The sequence below is a fragment of the Rattus norvegicus genome (genome assembly GCF_036323735.1).
Source record: "Rattus norvegicus strain BN/NHsdMcwi chromosome Y unlocalized genomic scaffold, GRCr8 chrY_unlocalized_7, whole genome shotgun sequence".
NCBI classification, from domain to species: Eukaryota; Metazoa; Chordata; class Mammalia; order Rodentia; family Muridae; genus Rattus; species Rattus norvegicus.
Window position 1 is genome coordinate 126,992 of NW_026947410.1, and position 17,178 is coordinate 144,169.

Here is a 17,178-nt window from a genome sequence, read left to right on the forward strand (position 1 = left end):
AAGACTCAGATCAGTGCTATCTGTTCAGAAATATCACTCAACCCATACCAAGGAGTCACTGAGCTTTCAGAAGCACACATATTTCTTCCTTTTTTTAGAGCAAAACAGAAGGGAAGCTTCCTTATCTCCATATCTGTTCTCTTCATCCTTTGTTCTCACTCCCAAATGGCTGTTTACTCTGAAATGGATGCCATTTACTAAACTCTAGAGGTACTGAAGGAATACCTGAGAAGCAGATGCAGTCATGACAACACTTGTGACATCACAGAAGAAGACAAAGCTCTCCAGGTTACAAGAGATTTTTCAGGCAGGGCCTAATGATGATGTCACTGAAAACTGCCATTGTCTCCCTGCTAAATAGTTTTCTTTACATTGACCAGAGTTGAGGGTGCCCTTTCCTGGTTTGTCTCCTATGATTCAGTGGAAACATTTACTCCATCTCTCTAAAGCTAGAGATTTCCCTTTGCATTATTAGTGGATACATGCTCTGAACGGGAAAATTTAGTCAAGGTCCTGGAATTGGTAGAAAAGATCTTGTAACATGGAGTGGAGGAGATTCTTCTGGATATTAATTTTATAACCAGGTACATTTTGTGAAATACAGTTCAATTTTGTAGGTTTTCTCCGTTTCCCAAAGGCCAGTATTTTCCCTACAGACCTTCAATTGAATGTATATTTTATTTCACTTTCGTATTGTACATTCCTCGATATGGGACTTTATAAATATTGCTGAATGTGTACTCAAAACTTTTTTTTTCCAATTCCATTTTCTGGAATGATTTTGGCAACAAATGTGGCCTAGCTATAGAATGAGTATAAGAGTGTAAATATTGTGTACCTACTTGAAATGATAAACTCCCAAATCCTTAATTTATCCCAAAATTATCAGGGATCAGTCAAGCAAAGGACAACATGGACTATAGAATTCGATTCTCTAGTCCCATTTGATATCAGTTCTGCATTATCTACCTTACTGTGTTCCCGTGGCCAGACTTGAGGTTTGCGGTTGTTCTACAATTATTCATTCTTCTGGAATAATAAGATACAAGAAGGACAGGGAGAGGAATTGCTTGAGGTCCAGGGAAACCTCAACTTCAATATGTTCATAAGAAAAGGAGGGAGTCTATTTGACATTGTCCTTTGTGGATTCTACATTCTTGACTTAGTTAAGCACAATCCATGTGAAAATTCTACTTATCCACGTAGCGGCAGGAGCCACGCACAGGAAATATATATATAAGATAAGATTAGATAAGATTGATGACGCTAAGAAGTGCATTCTGCCAGGCAACAGATATAGATATTTTTTTTTTTGGAGCTGGGGACCGAACCCAGGGCCTTGCGCTTCCTAGGCAAGCTCTCTACCACTGAGCTAAATCCCCAACCCCAATATTTCTAAAGAGACACAGCTAGAGCATATGATATACAGAAAAGAATGTGTTTTGTAAAAATATGAAAATAAAAAAGTAAAATTTCCTGTTACCCTGCTAACTCTGGCACCAATATGTCTGAAATTCTCTGCTAGATATCTTGGAGGAAACACATTCCCACTCCTCGGCTGCACAGTGTTTTTTGCCACCACACACTTTCCTATACACAAACCCTCACATAAAAAACACACAACACAATAATCTTTGATCTAGTAGAATAGATATAATTGCCCACTTAAACATACAAATCTGGGTACCATCCATCCCGTAGGAACATTAATAATAACATGTAAATACACAGAGCAAAATCTTAGATTCACTTACCATGGCTTCTCACTCTGTCATCTTCCTTTCTCTCCTTTTTCCTCTAGTCTTCTCTTCTTTCAAACTTCTCTCCCGCCCATTCTTCCTTCTCCTCCCATGACAACCCTCCTTCTATCCTGTTCCTGCCACTCACATATACTTCACAAATTCAATAGGCAGGTGGTTCTGGTGAAGTAACCTGAGTCCTGAGTACAGGACTATGCAGCTGACCTTGGGGCATTGGAATTAGTATCAAACACAGATAACTTCAGGGCAAACCACAACATGAACTCTATTGGACAAAAAGTGAACTGAAAATGGACTTCTTGTTGGTAGATTTTGAGAAAGGATTAGAAGAGGTGAAGGTGCTTTCCACCCCTTAAGAACAAGAATGCTAATGAAGCAGAGCTTTCTGGTAGTAGACCAATGTTCAAAAAATGTACATGAACATATTTATGTCTCCAACTACGTATGTTGTAGAGGATGACCTTGTTGGACAACAATGGAAGGAGAACCCTTGGTCCTGCCTAGGTTTGGCTCCCGGTAAAGTAAATGTCCAGGGGCAGTAACGGTGGTTATAGGAAAAGGGTAAGGGGACCGGTAAGGAATCATATAGTCTGAAAACTGGGAAAAGAAATAATATTTTAAATGTAAATTTAGAAATATCCAATTAAAAAAGCAATAAAATTTGTTTAAAAACTAAAAAAAATGATAGAAATAAAAGAAAATAAATCTGCCAGCTAATCACACCAATTGATTCAGTATTTTAAGGGGTCACTGTCATGGAATGGTATTCAGAGTAATACAAGTGGAAAGACTGATATGATTAAGTTTCATCTAAAAGCACTTCTCCTTTCCACATCTCCGTGTCAGACACGAACTGCATTATTAGAATCCAATGCATGCAGGAGTTTACTCTGTGCTGAGGACACAATACTTGCTTTACTTTCTTCTTTAGGACCTTTCCTTCTTAGCAAAAGGTTACAAGCTATGAGCTCCTTGGAAAAACTAGAGTGCCCTACCAAAATCTGACATTTGGGATAAAGAAATGAAATACATAAACTGTCTGACTCCCAAGAAAAATAACAAGCAGGAAAGTCCAGATGCTTCTGAGAGGCTCCCAGCTCCTGATTCCCATAAGTGTGAAGCTCAGATAAATGTTATCTCTTCAGTGAACCTACTCAACCCCTACACAATACTTAAAGAGCTTACCCATTGACCACGTATTCCTTCCTTTTTTTATACCAAGACAGAAGGCTAGCTTCCTACTCCCCATGTCTGGTCACTTCATCCTTTGTGTTCTCCCTCCCAAATGGCTGTTTACCCCCGATTAGTTGCCAATTTGTAAACCCTAGAGGTACTGAAGGAGAATCGGAGAGGCAGTTGCAGTCATGACAACACTTGTGACATCACAGAAGAAGCTTGGGCTCTCCAGGATACAAGAGATTTTTCAGGGAGGACTAATGATGATGTCACTGAGAATTGCCATAGCCTACCTACTAAACAGCTTCCCTTGCAATGACCATATTTGAGGGTGCCATTTCCAGAAGTTTCTCCTGTGACACAGTGGAAACCTTTACATACTAATCTCTCTAAAGGTAGAGACTTCCCTTTGCTTCATTAGTGGGTACATGCTCTGAATGAACAAAGTTAGTCAGGTGCTTAGCATGGCAAGAAAAGATTTAGGAACATAGAGTGGAGGAAACTCTTCGAGATAATATTTTATTCCCAGGTACATTCCTGCGACTTACAGTTCAGTATCCCAGGTTTTCTCTATTTCCCAAAGTCCAGTATTTTGCCTACAGACCTTAATTGAATGAATATTGTATTTCACTTTCTCATTGTACATTCCTTGAAAAGAGACTTTAATATTCCTGTATGTGTACTCAAAAATTGTTTCTAATTCCATTTTCATCAAAGCAAAGGACAAAATGACTATAGAAATCACGTTTTTAGCACTATTTGGAATCAGTACTACACTATCTATCTTCCTGTGTCCCCATTGCTAGACTGGAGGGTCGGATGTTTTACCATCATTGTCTCTGAAGGCCAAACATAAGATAAGAGTAGATGGGTAGAAATAAGAATGGCTTGAGGACCAGTATAACCTCAATTTCAGTAGAAACATAAGACAAGAGGGATTCTATTTGTGTCAATTCTCAACTCTACATTCTTGAACTAGTTGCGCAGAATCCATGTTACACTTCCATCTAACCACATAGCTGTAGGAGCCATCAAAAGTATATACATGTATATATATATATATATATATATATATATATATATATATATATATATATATACCTCTGCCACCAAAACTAGATAAGATTGATGTATCTAAAAAGTAAATTCTGCAAGCAACCAGATATAGATATTTCCTGAGAGACACAGGTAGATCATGTTAACTGCCTAAACCACACACAGATCCAACAAAGAAAAAGAACTTCAGACCAATTTCCTCTATGAATATTGACACAAAAATACTCAATATAATTCTTGTGAACCGAATCTAAAAAACAATCATCCATCATGATCAGGGATGCAGAGATGTTTCCATATACAGAAAACCGTCAATGCTATGTGACATATAAACAAACTCAAAGATAAGGACACATGGTCATTTCATTAGATGCTGAGAAAGCATTTGACAAAATTCAACAACACTTCAGTGTAGGGAGCGTTGAGGTAAAGCATAAATGGTGCCGAAATCCAGTCCCGTCTGGAAGTAAACGATTTATTGCATATGCACAGGCTTGTCTCCTTGCCAGGGTGGCTGTAGGGTAATTAGGTGATCCGGCGCCCTCCTCTTGTGACCAAAGATACTGCACATGTGCGGGTTTTGTCCCTGGCATCAGTTTGACGGGATGGTAATAAGCTAATGAGGAATTCATGCGCCGCCAATACCTGAAGGAAAAGTAGCAGGGGTGATAGTGGGGTGATTCATTCTCCGCCAATCCCTGAAGGACAATTAGCATAGCCAGAGCCTGTTGTGTATAGAAGGCAAGTGCTTTTGCCGTTAGAGGTCCCTGTATCACCAAAGAGGTGGTATTGCCATAAAGGCTGTAGAGAAGAATCCGACAATGTTGTGTCTTCCTTGCCAGATGAGGTGTATACACTTATTGACCCCAAAAGTTTACTAGAGAACTTCTTAACCTGATAAACAACTTCAATAATGTGTCAGGGTATAAAATTAACTCAAACATACCAGGACCCTTCCTCTCCTCAATGGATAAACAGGCTAAGAAAGAAAATAATGAAACCACACACTTCACAATAGTCCCAAATAATGTAAAATATCTTGGTGTGAGATTAACCAAGCAGGTGAATTATCTGTATGACAAGAAGTTCAAGTATCTGAAGAAAGAAATTGAGAAAGATCTCAGAAGATAGAAAGAGCTTCCTTGCTCATAGATTGACAAGATTAATATAGGGAAGATGACTATTTTCCCAATAGCAATGTACACATTCAATGCAATGCAATATCCATCAAAAATCCAACTGAATTCTTTAATAAAGATAGAAATAGCAATTTGCAAATTCATTTGGAATAAGAAAATGCCAGGACAGCTATAACTATCCTCAACAATAAAAGAACTTCTGGAGGAATCATCACTCCTTAACTCAAGCAGTTTTACAGAGCAATAGTGATAAAAACTGCTTGGTATTTGTAAAGAGACAGATGGATAGACTAGTGGAATAGAATTGAAGACCCAGAAATGAACCCACACACCTATAATTTGATATTTGGCAAAGGAGATAGAACCTTCCAAAGGAAGATATATAGCATTTTCCAATTAGTGCTGGTTCAACTAAAAGTCAGCTTGTACAAGAATGCAAATTATACCATTTTTATGACCATGTACAAAGCTTCAGTACAAGTGAATCAAGGACCTACACATCAAACCAGAATCACTCAAACTAATAGAAGAAAAGGTTGGGATGAGTCTTGAACACATGGGCACAGGGAAAGTTTCCTGAACAAAACACCAATGATGTAGGCTCTAAGATCACAAATTGACAAATAGGACCTAATAAAACACGAAAGCTTCTGTAAGGTAAAAGACACCATCATTTGGGCAAAGCTGTAACCAACAGATTGGGAAAATATTTTTACCAATCCTTTATCTGATAGTGGGTAATATTCAAAATGTACAAACAACTTAAGAAGTTAGACTCTAGAAAGCAAAAAAAAAAAAAAATTAAATACATACGTTCTAGGGCCTCTCTGCCCCCTTTTCTCAAAGTCCTAACTAATTTCATATCAAAAGTTAATGAAAATATTTTAAACCCTTTCCAAGGCACAGAAAATTATTTGCTTACAGCCAATCTGAATCAATCAGGCTGACTTTCAGTTCTTTATGAGAGGCACGAAGAAACGTCCAGCCCCTACTGCTCCTATGTCCCTATGCACAGGAGGCCCAGATGGAGCTGGGTGTTTTTTTTTTTTTAAGTCAGGAATGTGAGCAGAATTCTCAGGGGTTTCTGTCCCTCTGATGGTCTCAGTCTGACCACACCACACGAGATTTGGGAGTAGGATGCTGTTAGGACCAGTTCAGATCCAGTTGCAGTTTGGACTGCAGGGCTCCTGCAGCTTGACTGCTCCTATATACATGTGTCCAGATGCACTATGCACTTTCCTCTTGGGCTAGGCCTGTGGGAACAAGTGGGCGGAGGTGGCAGTCTCTCCTTCCCTGAGGTCTCAGTATTGTCCACTCTTCTGTCTCACAGAGTTTCCAAAGGAGTTTCAAATGTTCATTCCCTATCCTGCAGGTCTCCAGTCTTTCCAATTCTCCTCCAAATGTGTTGGAGAAGACCCCTCTGGTCGAGGGGAGGTACAACAAGCCCCATCAAACAAAATGGTCTCCACATCTTCTTCTCTTAAAGGTAATCTCAATGATTTCCATATTCCACAGATGGATTAAGTCCTGCCCACTCTCTGCATGAGACTTTAATACCTTCGCCAACTGCCAAAACTTGGCAGAGAGCTTTGTCCACTCACAAAGACACTCAAAGATGTCCCCCATCTCCACCAAAGTGCCTTATGCAATCTGCTTCGGGTAAAATGAGTTGAAAATTGATTCTGCTGACAACGGGGATTTCTGAAATCACTATTAATCCAAGAGGAACTTCAAAGACCTCTACTATTAAAAAAGGACTTAAATCATCACTTATGATCCAAGGGGGGCAAAATACAGTCACAAATTCTCAAGCCAACCTCATAACACACATAACAGAAGAGGAGTGACAAAACTTTCTGCATGTACACCATTAGATCAAGAATGACTGCCAGTTTTTGAAGGGGCTCTTGAGAGTTCCACACCCACACAAGATATGTTAGAAAATTGTGAGTCCACCTAAGGAACTCTTGTGCCTTCTTCACATAAAAAATATGATCTAGCACCCTCACCATCTCCCCCAGTACTTCCAATGTCCCTATAAAACAGAAATATTTAAATATCCTCTACCACCAAAAAGGACCCTCCTGACTTGTCATCAAGCACAAAAGAGACAATTTTATCATAACACACTGTCAAGGAGTCATGCAGACTCCATATTGATACAATGTACAGAGAAGATAAAACATACCCTTCCTCCTCAGGGGACTCTATGTCATTCTGTCCTGAAAAGAGGGGCTCCAAAATTTTCCACATGTACATCAGAGATGCTAGAATTTCCCAAAACTTAGCATGATTCTCTGAGTAGTACTCTATCTCAAAAAGAGTCTGCAGGACAAGAAACATCTACAAAAGGAGTTCTACCCACAGCCACATATTTAGAAATGGCTTGTGGACGCAACACATGTACAAAATATGTTCTAGGACATATTGCATATGTAGAGAAGGTCATGGATCCAACCATATATGAACAAGGAGTAGGGGAACATGATATGCAAACACCAGTGTCTGTAGCATCCTCGACATCTGAGGAAAGGGATTCCTTGGATTCCATTTGTGCAAAGAATGGATATGACCTCCGCAAACTTCACAGATGACTATAGGAACTTCTTAATCTCCTCAAGATCAGCCATCTTCCCCAACTATAGAAGATGCTACACACTCTTCCAAATATGCACAAAGGGTTTCCAGTCCTTCTTTATACCCACAAACTGACCCAGACACTTGCCAAATACCTAAAAGCCTTTCAATTTTACCTTATCTCCTGAAGGGGCCTTGGAACCTGTTTTGCCTATCAAGCAGGGTAGGGAACCTGACACTTCAATACTTCAATATGAAAGTCTCTTTCCATTTTTCCTGCAGAGGAAATTTTTCTTGGAACTTACACAGTTACACAACGATGTCTAGAACCTCCTTATCTGCACATGAGTGTCTCAGACCTCTCACATATGCCCCTGTCTCTCTAGGAGAGGTCACATCTCAGAGGTAGCTCTAATACATTCCCCCCATTCTGACATCACAGTCAGGATTTCCACATATATACACGATACATTAAGACCTTCCTCATGTGAGAAGGATGTCGTAGGATATACTGCATCTGAAAAGCATGCTTTACAACTATCCCCATCTACCCCATTAGATTTATTTCACATGTCCATTCTGTGGAGAAATACTTGACATTCTCCGTATACCAAATTGGACCACAGGCATCGAGTTTCTAGAAACAAAGGGTTAAGATTTTATCCTTTTGATGGAGTCTTTAGGAATTTCTCCTCTAAGGGAGACTGTTTCAACCTTACCCCTTCTGCCAAAAGGGATCTTGTGCCATCTTTTGCTGCCAAAGAGACACCAAAAGCTACAACTACTCCTCAGGTGATTCTCACACCTTCTCCATCTGCCTAAAGGGACGTGGAATTTTCAAAAAATACTAAGGAATTGTGGAAAGTTGCCAATCCTTACAAGGGCATGCCAGACATTCCTTATTGTCCCAAGATGCTCAAGTAACTCCTCCTTCAACTGAAAAGGCATGTTCACCATCTGCCCTAGGTTTCACGGAATTTCTTCACCCCTCGCTAGTGCTCCAGAAAGTGTTCTCCATGCTCAAAGTGATTTGTCACTGTGCAAATTAGACTTCAAAGATACAAAACCATTTTTTTATATTTACAAAGGTCTGAAGGACAGTCCACATCGAAAAAAAAAATCATGTAGACCTTGTGCCATTAGCCCAAGAATATAAAAAAATTTTCCATGTCTTCTAAAGCATCTAAACATCAACCTGGCTCTAGCACTCATTCTGGGAAACATTTACCATCAGTCATACAATCCCCAGGACCATCAAAATCAAATAAGGGGTATCTAGAAACTTTACCATCTGGCAAAAGGTTCAGCAACTTCTTCATGAGCTTGGTGAACCCATAGAACAAAATAATTAAAGCCATCTTCCCAGGGTGTTTTCCCAAGTTCCACATATTTCTTCTTTAATTTTATGCCAAGACAGAAGGCCAGCTTCCTTCTCCCCATTTCTATATCTTCATCCTCTTTGTTCTCCCTCCCAAATGGCTGTTTACTCTGAACAGAAGGCTAATTGGTAAATCCTATAGGTACTGAAGGAATATCCGAGGTGCAGTTGAAGACACAACAATACTTGTGACATCACAGAAGAAGCTAGGGCTCTCCAGAATATAAGAGATTTTTCAGGGAGGGACTAATGTTGATATCACTGAGAATTGCCATGGACTACCCTCTTAACTGCTTTACTACCATTGAGTAGATACAAGGGTGCACTTTACAGGAGTGTCTCCTGTGACACAGTGGAAAACTTTACCTACTGTATCTCTAAAGCTAGAGAATTCTCTTGGCTTCATTAATGATTACATGCTCTGAATGGTGAAAGATAGCTAGGGACTTGGCATGGGTAGAAAAGATTTAGGAACCTAGAGTGGAGGAAATGAATGTGTATAATAATTTTATTCCCAGGTCTAGTTCAATTTTCTCAGATTTATCTGTTTCCCAAACACTAGGATTTTCCCTATAGTCCTGTAATGGAATGAATATTATATTATATTTTCTTATTGTACATTCCACGATAGGGGACTTTATAATATTCCTGAATGTGTACTCAAAAATTCTTTTTTCCAATTCCATTTCTGCAATGATTTTTGGCAACAGAGGTGGCCCAATTATAGAATGAGCATAACAGTGTAAATACTGTATACATACTTCAATGACACACTACCAAATCCTTATTTTATCCAAAAATTACCAGACATCAATAAAGGAAAGTACCACATGGACTATTTAATTCGTTTCTCTAGTCCCACTTGATATCAGTTCCGCAATATCTACCTTCCTGTGTTTCATTGCCATACTTGAGGGTTTTGGATATTTTACCATGATTCATTATTAAAGTCAAACATAAGATATAGGAGGATGGAAAGCGAGAGGAATGACTTGAGGACCAGTGAAGCCACAATATAAGTAGTTTCAAAAGAACAGGATGGAGTCTAATTGGTGTTACCTTTTGTTGATTCTACAGTCTTAACCTAGATGCGCAGAATTCATGTTAAAATTCCAGCTAAAATTATAGCTGTAGGAGCCAACAAAAGTACATATATATACATCAGCCACCGAAACTACACAAGATTGATGGAGGTAAGAAATGCATTCTGTCAGATATAGATATTTCCTGAGAGACACAGCTAGATTATACAAATACAGAAGTGAATGCTAGTGGCATACCAGTAAACTGGAAATGGACTTCTTGTTTTTAGATTTAAAAAAAGATTACAAGAGCTGAAGGGCTTTAACACTACAAGAACAACAATGCCAATGAACCAGAGCTTTCTGATACTAGAACAATATTCAAAGAATGTACATGGACAGAGCTATGGCTACAACTGCATATGTGGAAGAGAATAGACTTGGTGGGCACAAATGGAAGGAGAAGTCCTTGGTCCTCCCTAGGTTTGACTCCAAAGTTCAAGGTAATGTCAAGGGGTAATAAGGAGGGTTATAGCAGAAGGGCAGGGTAACGAGTAAATGATCTTTTAGGCAGGAAACTGGGAAAGGAAATAACATTTTAAATGAAAATATAGAAACATCCAGTTAAAAAAAGCAATAAAATTTGCTAAAAAATGAAAGATATAAAATAAAAGTAAACTGCCAACTAATTATACCTGTTGACTTGGAAATCTACAATGATAGTCAGAGTAATACAAGTGGTAAGACTAAGATGATGATATCTGAACTAGAGCACTTCTCTCTCCCAGATAGAAGTATCAGACAGAAACTGCACTATAGGTATCCAAAACATTGAAGAGTTTACTCTGAGCTGCGGACATAATGCTTGTCCTTCCCATCTTCCTAAGTAACTTTCTCTTTTTGAGAAAAAGTATAAAGTCCATGACCTGTCAGGGATACAACTGTGCCATTCCCAACACTTGACAATGGAATAAAGGAATGAATGATATAAACTCTCTGACTTCCAGAAAGCAAAAGAAAAGGGAAGTCCAGATGCTTCTGAGAGGCTCCCGGCTCCTAATTCCCTTATGTGGAAGGCGAAGATAAAGGCTATCTCTTCAGAGTTACCCCTCAACACCTAACAAGGACATACTAAACTTTCCCAAGCACGACATAATTTTCCTTGTTTTTTTATACCAAGACAGAAGGCCAGCTTCCTTCTCTCCATTTCATATCCTTCATCCTCTTTTTTCTCACTTCCAAATTGTCTCTGAATTAGGCCAAATAGTAAACCTTAGAGGTATTGAAGGAAAATCTGAGAGGCAGTTGCAGTCATGACAACAGAAGGAGCTAGGGGTCACCAGATTATAAGAGAGTTTTCAGGCAGCTTCTAATGATAATGTCACTGAGCACTACCGTGATCTACATGCTGAACACTTCCTTACATTGACCAGATTCAAGAGTGCCTTTCCCAGGTATGTCTCAGGAAACACAGTGGAAACCTGTATGTACTACATCACTCTAATGTAGAGACTTCTTTCTGCTTCTCTAGTCGTTACATGCTCTGAATGTAGAAAGTTAGCCAGGGGCTTAGCATGGGTAGAAACGATTTAGGAACATGGAGTGTAGGAAATAATTCTAGATAATATTTTTATTCCCAGGTTCATTCCTGTGACATAAAGTTCAATTTTCTGTGTTTTCTTTCTTTCCCAAATGCCAGTATTTTCTCTACAACCTTTAATTGAATGAATATTGTATTTCAATTTCTTACTGTAAATTCCTTGATAGGGGACTTTGTAAATGTTCCTAATTGTGTAATCAAAAATTCTGTTTTCCAATTAAATTTTCTGCAATGATTTTGGTCACAAAGGGGGCCCAGCTATAGAATGAGTACAACACTGTAACTACTGTGTACCTATTTCAAATGATGAATTCCCAAATCCTTTTTTTTACCAAAAAAATTACCAGACATCAGGAAAGCAAAGTATAACATGGATTTTTTAATTCGGTTCTCTACTCCCATTTGATATCAGTACTACCCTATCTATCTTCTAGTGTTCCCATGGCCAGACTTGAGTGTTTAGGATGTTTTACCTTGATTCTTTCTTAAGGCCAAATGTAATCTACCAGATGATGGGCAGGGGAGAAGAATGGCTTGAGGACCAGTTAAATGTCTACTTCAATAGGTTCATAAAAACAGGAGGGAGTCTATTTACATTGTCATCTGTGAATTCTACATTCTTGACATAGTTGGGGAGAATCCTTGTTAACATTCCGCCTAACAACGTAAGTGTAGAAGCCTCCAAAATTATTTATATACATCAGCCACCAAAACTAGATAAGATTGATAAAGCTAATAAGTGCATTCTTCCAGGAACTGGATAAAGATATTTACTGAGAGACACAGATACAGCATGTCAAATACAGAAGTGAATGCTAGTAGCAAACCAGTGAACTGAAAACAGACCTCTTGTAGGTAAATATTGAAAAAGGTTAGAAGAGCTGAAGGTGATTTCAACCCCATAAGAACAACAATGCCAATAAACCAGAGCCTTCGGATACCAGACCAATAAACAAAGAACGTACATGGACTGATCTATGGCTCCAAATTCATATGTGGCAGAGGATGGCCTTTTTGGGCAAAAATGGTGATGATGCCCTTGGTCCTCCCTAATTTGTCTCCCAGTTCAAGGGAATGTCAATGGACAGAAAGTCTGGTTATAGAAGTAAGAAAAGGGAACATGTAGGGATCTTAAGGGAATAAACTGGGAAAGGAATTAATATTTTAAATGTAAATATAGAAAACAACCAGTTTAAAAAAAGCAATAAAATTCTCTAAAAAATATGAATGACATAAAAGAAAAGAAAGATGCCAAGTAATCACATGTATTTCCTAGGAAATTGAAGTGGTAGTCTGAGTAATACTAGTGGAAAGACTGAGATGATCAAGTCTAAACTAGAAGCACTTCTCTCTCCCAAATATCAGTGTCAGACACAAAGTGCTCTATAGATATCCAAAGCATGAGTTTACTTGGAGCTAAGCATACAATACTTGTTTTTCCCTTCTTCCTTAGGACCTTTTCTTCTTGACAAAGTATAAAGGTCATGACTTATCAGGAAAACAAATATGCCCTTCAAACACTTGGCTTTTGGAATAAAGAAATGAATGATATAAACCCACTGTCTTCCAGGAACCATAAGAACAGAAAAGTCCAGAGTGTAGGAAGTTCTTATAGACAATATTTTTATTCACAGGTCATTCCTGTATACTCTATCTAGTTTCCAGTGTTTGCATGCCCAGACATAAGGGTAGGATGATTTATCATCATTCTTTCTTAAGGCCAAAAGTAAGATACTGGACTAAGGACAGGGAGAAAAATGTCTTGAGGACCAGTTAAACATATTCTTCAATAGGTTAATAAAACAGGAGAGAGTCTATTTGAAATTGTCATTTGTGAATTTTACACTATTGACATATTTGGCCAGAATCCATGATAATTTTCCACTTAAACATTTAGGTGTAGGAGCCACCAAAAGTATATATGTATACATCAGCCAACAAAACTAGGTAAGATTGATGAAGGTAAGAAGTGCTTTCTGCCAGGCACCAGATATAGATATTTACTGAGAGGCACAGATACAGCATGTCAAATACAGAAGTGAATGGTGGTAGTAAACCAGTGCACTGAAAACGGACATATTGTTGCTAAATCTTAAAAAAGGATTAGAAGAGCTGAGGGTGCTTTCAACACCATAAGAACAACTATGCCAATGATACAGAGCTTTATTGTACTAGACAAATATAAAAAGAAAGTACATGTACTGACCTATGGCTCCAAATGAATAAGTGGCTGAGGATGTCATTTTTGGGCAACATTGAAAAGAGAGGCACTTGTCCTTCCTAGTTTTTCTTCCAATTCAAGGGAATGTCACGAGCCAGAAAGGCTGTTTAGAGAAGAAGGAAGGGGTTGGGGATTTAGCTCAATGGTAGAGCGCTTGCCTAGGAAGCGCAAGGCCCTGGGTTCGGTCCCCAGCTCAGAAAAAAAAAACAAAAAAAAAAAAAAGAAGAAGGAAATGGAATGCGTAGGGAACATATGATCAGGAAACTGGAAATTGAAATAGTATTTTAAATGTTTATATCTACTTAAAAATCTAATTAAAAGGAATTAATTTTGCTAAAATATAAAAAAATGAATGATATAAAAGAAAATAAATGTGCAAAGTCATAACAATTATTGGCTCAGAAATTTAAAGTCATAGTCATAGTAATACTAGTGGAAAGACTGAGATGATGAAGTCTCAACTAGAAGAATATTCTCTCCCAATAATCAGTGTCAGACACAAACTGCACTATAGGTGTCCAAAGCACAGAGGAGATGATTAACTTGAGTTAGGGACAGAATATTTGTTTTTCCCTTCTCCTTAGGACCTTTTCTTCTTGACAAAAAGAGTAAAGGTCCTTAGCTCTCATTAAAACAACTGTGCCTTTCACAACACTTGGTTTTTGGAATAAAGAAATGAACGATATAATCCCTCAGGAACCATAAGAACAGGAAAGTCCTGTTGTTTCTGAGAGTCTCCAAGCTCATGATTCCCTTATTTATAAGGCTCAGATTAAGGCTATCTTTTCAGCGATATCACTCAAGCCCTACAAAGGACTCACTGAACTTTCCAAAGGACCACATTTTTCTTCCTTATTTTTTATACCAACACAGAAGGCCCGCTTCCTTCTCCCCATTTCCAAACACTTCTTCCTCTTTGTTACCACACCACAATTTGCTCTGAATTAGAGAATATTAGTAAAACCTATTGGTGAAGGAATAACTGAGAGGCAGTTGCAGTCACGACAATAGTTGTGACATCACAGAAGCTAGGACGCTCAAGGTTACAAGAGAGTTTTCAGGGAGGTCCTAATGATGATGGCACTGAGAACTGCTGTGGACTACCTGCTGAACACATTTCCTTACATTGACCAGATTCGAATTTTCACTTTCCAAGTATGTCTCCCGTTACACAGTTGAAACCTATACATAACACATCTCTCTAAAGCTAGAGACTTCTCTCTGCTTCACAAGTGGTTACATGCTCTGAATGGAGAAAATTAGACAGGGTAGAAAAGATTTAGGAACATGGAGTGTAGGAGATAATTCTAGATAATATTTTTTTTGGTTCTTTTTTTTGGAGCTGGGGATCGAACCCAGGGCCTTGCGCTTCCTAGGTAAGCGCTCTACCACTGAGCTAAATCCCCAGCCCCTCTAGATAATATTTTTATTCCCAGTTTCATTCCGTTGATATAAAGTTCAATTTTCTGTGTTTTCTCTGTTTCCCAAAGGCCAGTATTTTCCCTACAGACCTTTAATTGAATGAATATTGTATTTCAATTCCTTATGTTTAATTCCTTGATAGGGGGTTTTGTAAATATTCCTCAATGTGTACTCAATAATTCTGTTTTCTAATTCCATTTTCTGCAATGATTTTTGTCACAAAGTGGGCCCAGCTATATAGTGAGTATAACAGCATAAATACTGTAAAACTACTTCAAATGATAAACTCACAAATATTTATTTTAACAAAAAAATTACCAGACATCAGGAAATCAAAAACAACATGGACTACTGTATTTGGTTATCTAATCCCATTTGATATCAGTACTACACTATCTAGCTTCCAGTTTTCCCATAGCCAGAACTGAGGGTTTAGGATGTTTTACCAAGATTCTTTCTTAAAACCAAATGTAAGATACCAGATGATGGGCAGGAAGAAGAATGGCTTGAGGACCAGTTATACGTCTACTTCAATACGTTCATAAAAACAGGACGGAATCTATTTGCATTGTCATTTCTTAATTCTACATTCTTCACATAGTTCAGCAAAATCCATGTAAACATTCCACTTGACAAAATAGGTGTAAGAGCCACCAAAATTATATTTGTACTCATCAGCCAACCAAACTAGATAAGATTGATGAAGGTAAGAAGTTCATTCTGCAAGGAACCAGGTATAAATATTTACTGAGAGATACAGATACAGCCTGTCAAATACAAAAGTGAATGCTGGGACATACCAGTTAACTGAAAACAGACCTCTTGTTGGTAAATTTTGAAAAAGGATTCAAAGAGCTGAAGGTGCTTTCAACCCGAGAAGAATAACAATGCCAGTGACCAGCGCTTTCTTATAATAGACAGATTTACAAAGAAAGTACATGGACTAACCTATGGCTCCAAATGCATATGTGGCAGAAAATGGCCTTTTTGGGCAACATTGGAAAGAGAAGCTCTTGTATTCCCTACTTTGTCTCCCAGTTCAAGGGAATGCATTGCGGCAGAAAGGCTGGTTTGAAAAGAAGGAAATGGAACGGGTAGGAACCTTATGGGCAGGAAACTGGGAAAGGAAATAATATTTTAAAAGTAAATATAGAAACATCCAGTTATAAAACAATAAATTTTGGTAAAAAATAAAAAAAAGAATGATATGAAAGAAAGAAAGCTGCCAAGTAAAAAGACATCTTGACACAGAAATCTGAAGTGTTATTCAGAGTAATACTAGTGGAAAGACTGAGATGATGAAGTCTCAACTACAAATACTTCTCTATCCCAGATATCAGTGTGAGAGACAAACTGTACTATAGGTATCCAAAGCGTGGAGGAGTTTATTCAGAACTAGGGATACAATACTTGTTTTTCCCTTCTTCCTTAGGACCTTTTCTTCTTGAAAAAAAGAGTAAGGGTCATGAGTTCTCAGGAAAACAACTGTGCCCTTCACAACACTTGGCTTTTGGTATAAAGAAATTAATGATATAAACTCTCTTATTTCAAGGAACCATAAGAACAGGGAAGTCCAGATAAGAACAGAGACGTGCAAATGCTTCTGAGAGTCTCCCAGCTCCTGATTCCCTTATGTGGAAGACTCAGATCAATGCTATCTCTTCAGTGATATCACTCAAACCCTACAAAGGACTCACTGAACTTTCCAAAGGACCACATATTTCTTCCTTGTTTTTTATACCAGGAAAGAAGATCAGCTTTTTTCTCCCTATTTCTATTCTCTTCATCGTCTTTGTTATCACTCCCAAATGTGCTCTGAAGTAGAGG

At 38.3% G+C, this 17,178-nt stretch overlaps 1 long non-coding RNA gene across 1 annotated transcript in view; it reads left to right on the forward strand.

The window, feature by feature from the left end:
* Positions 1–17,178, forward strand: part of LOC134484776 (uncharacterized) — a 92,151-nt gene that overhangs the window by 1,944 nt on the left and 73,029 nt on the right. The gene's annotated exons all lie outside the window — the stretch shown is intronic.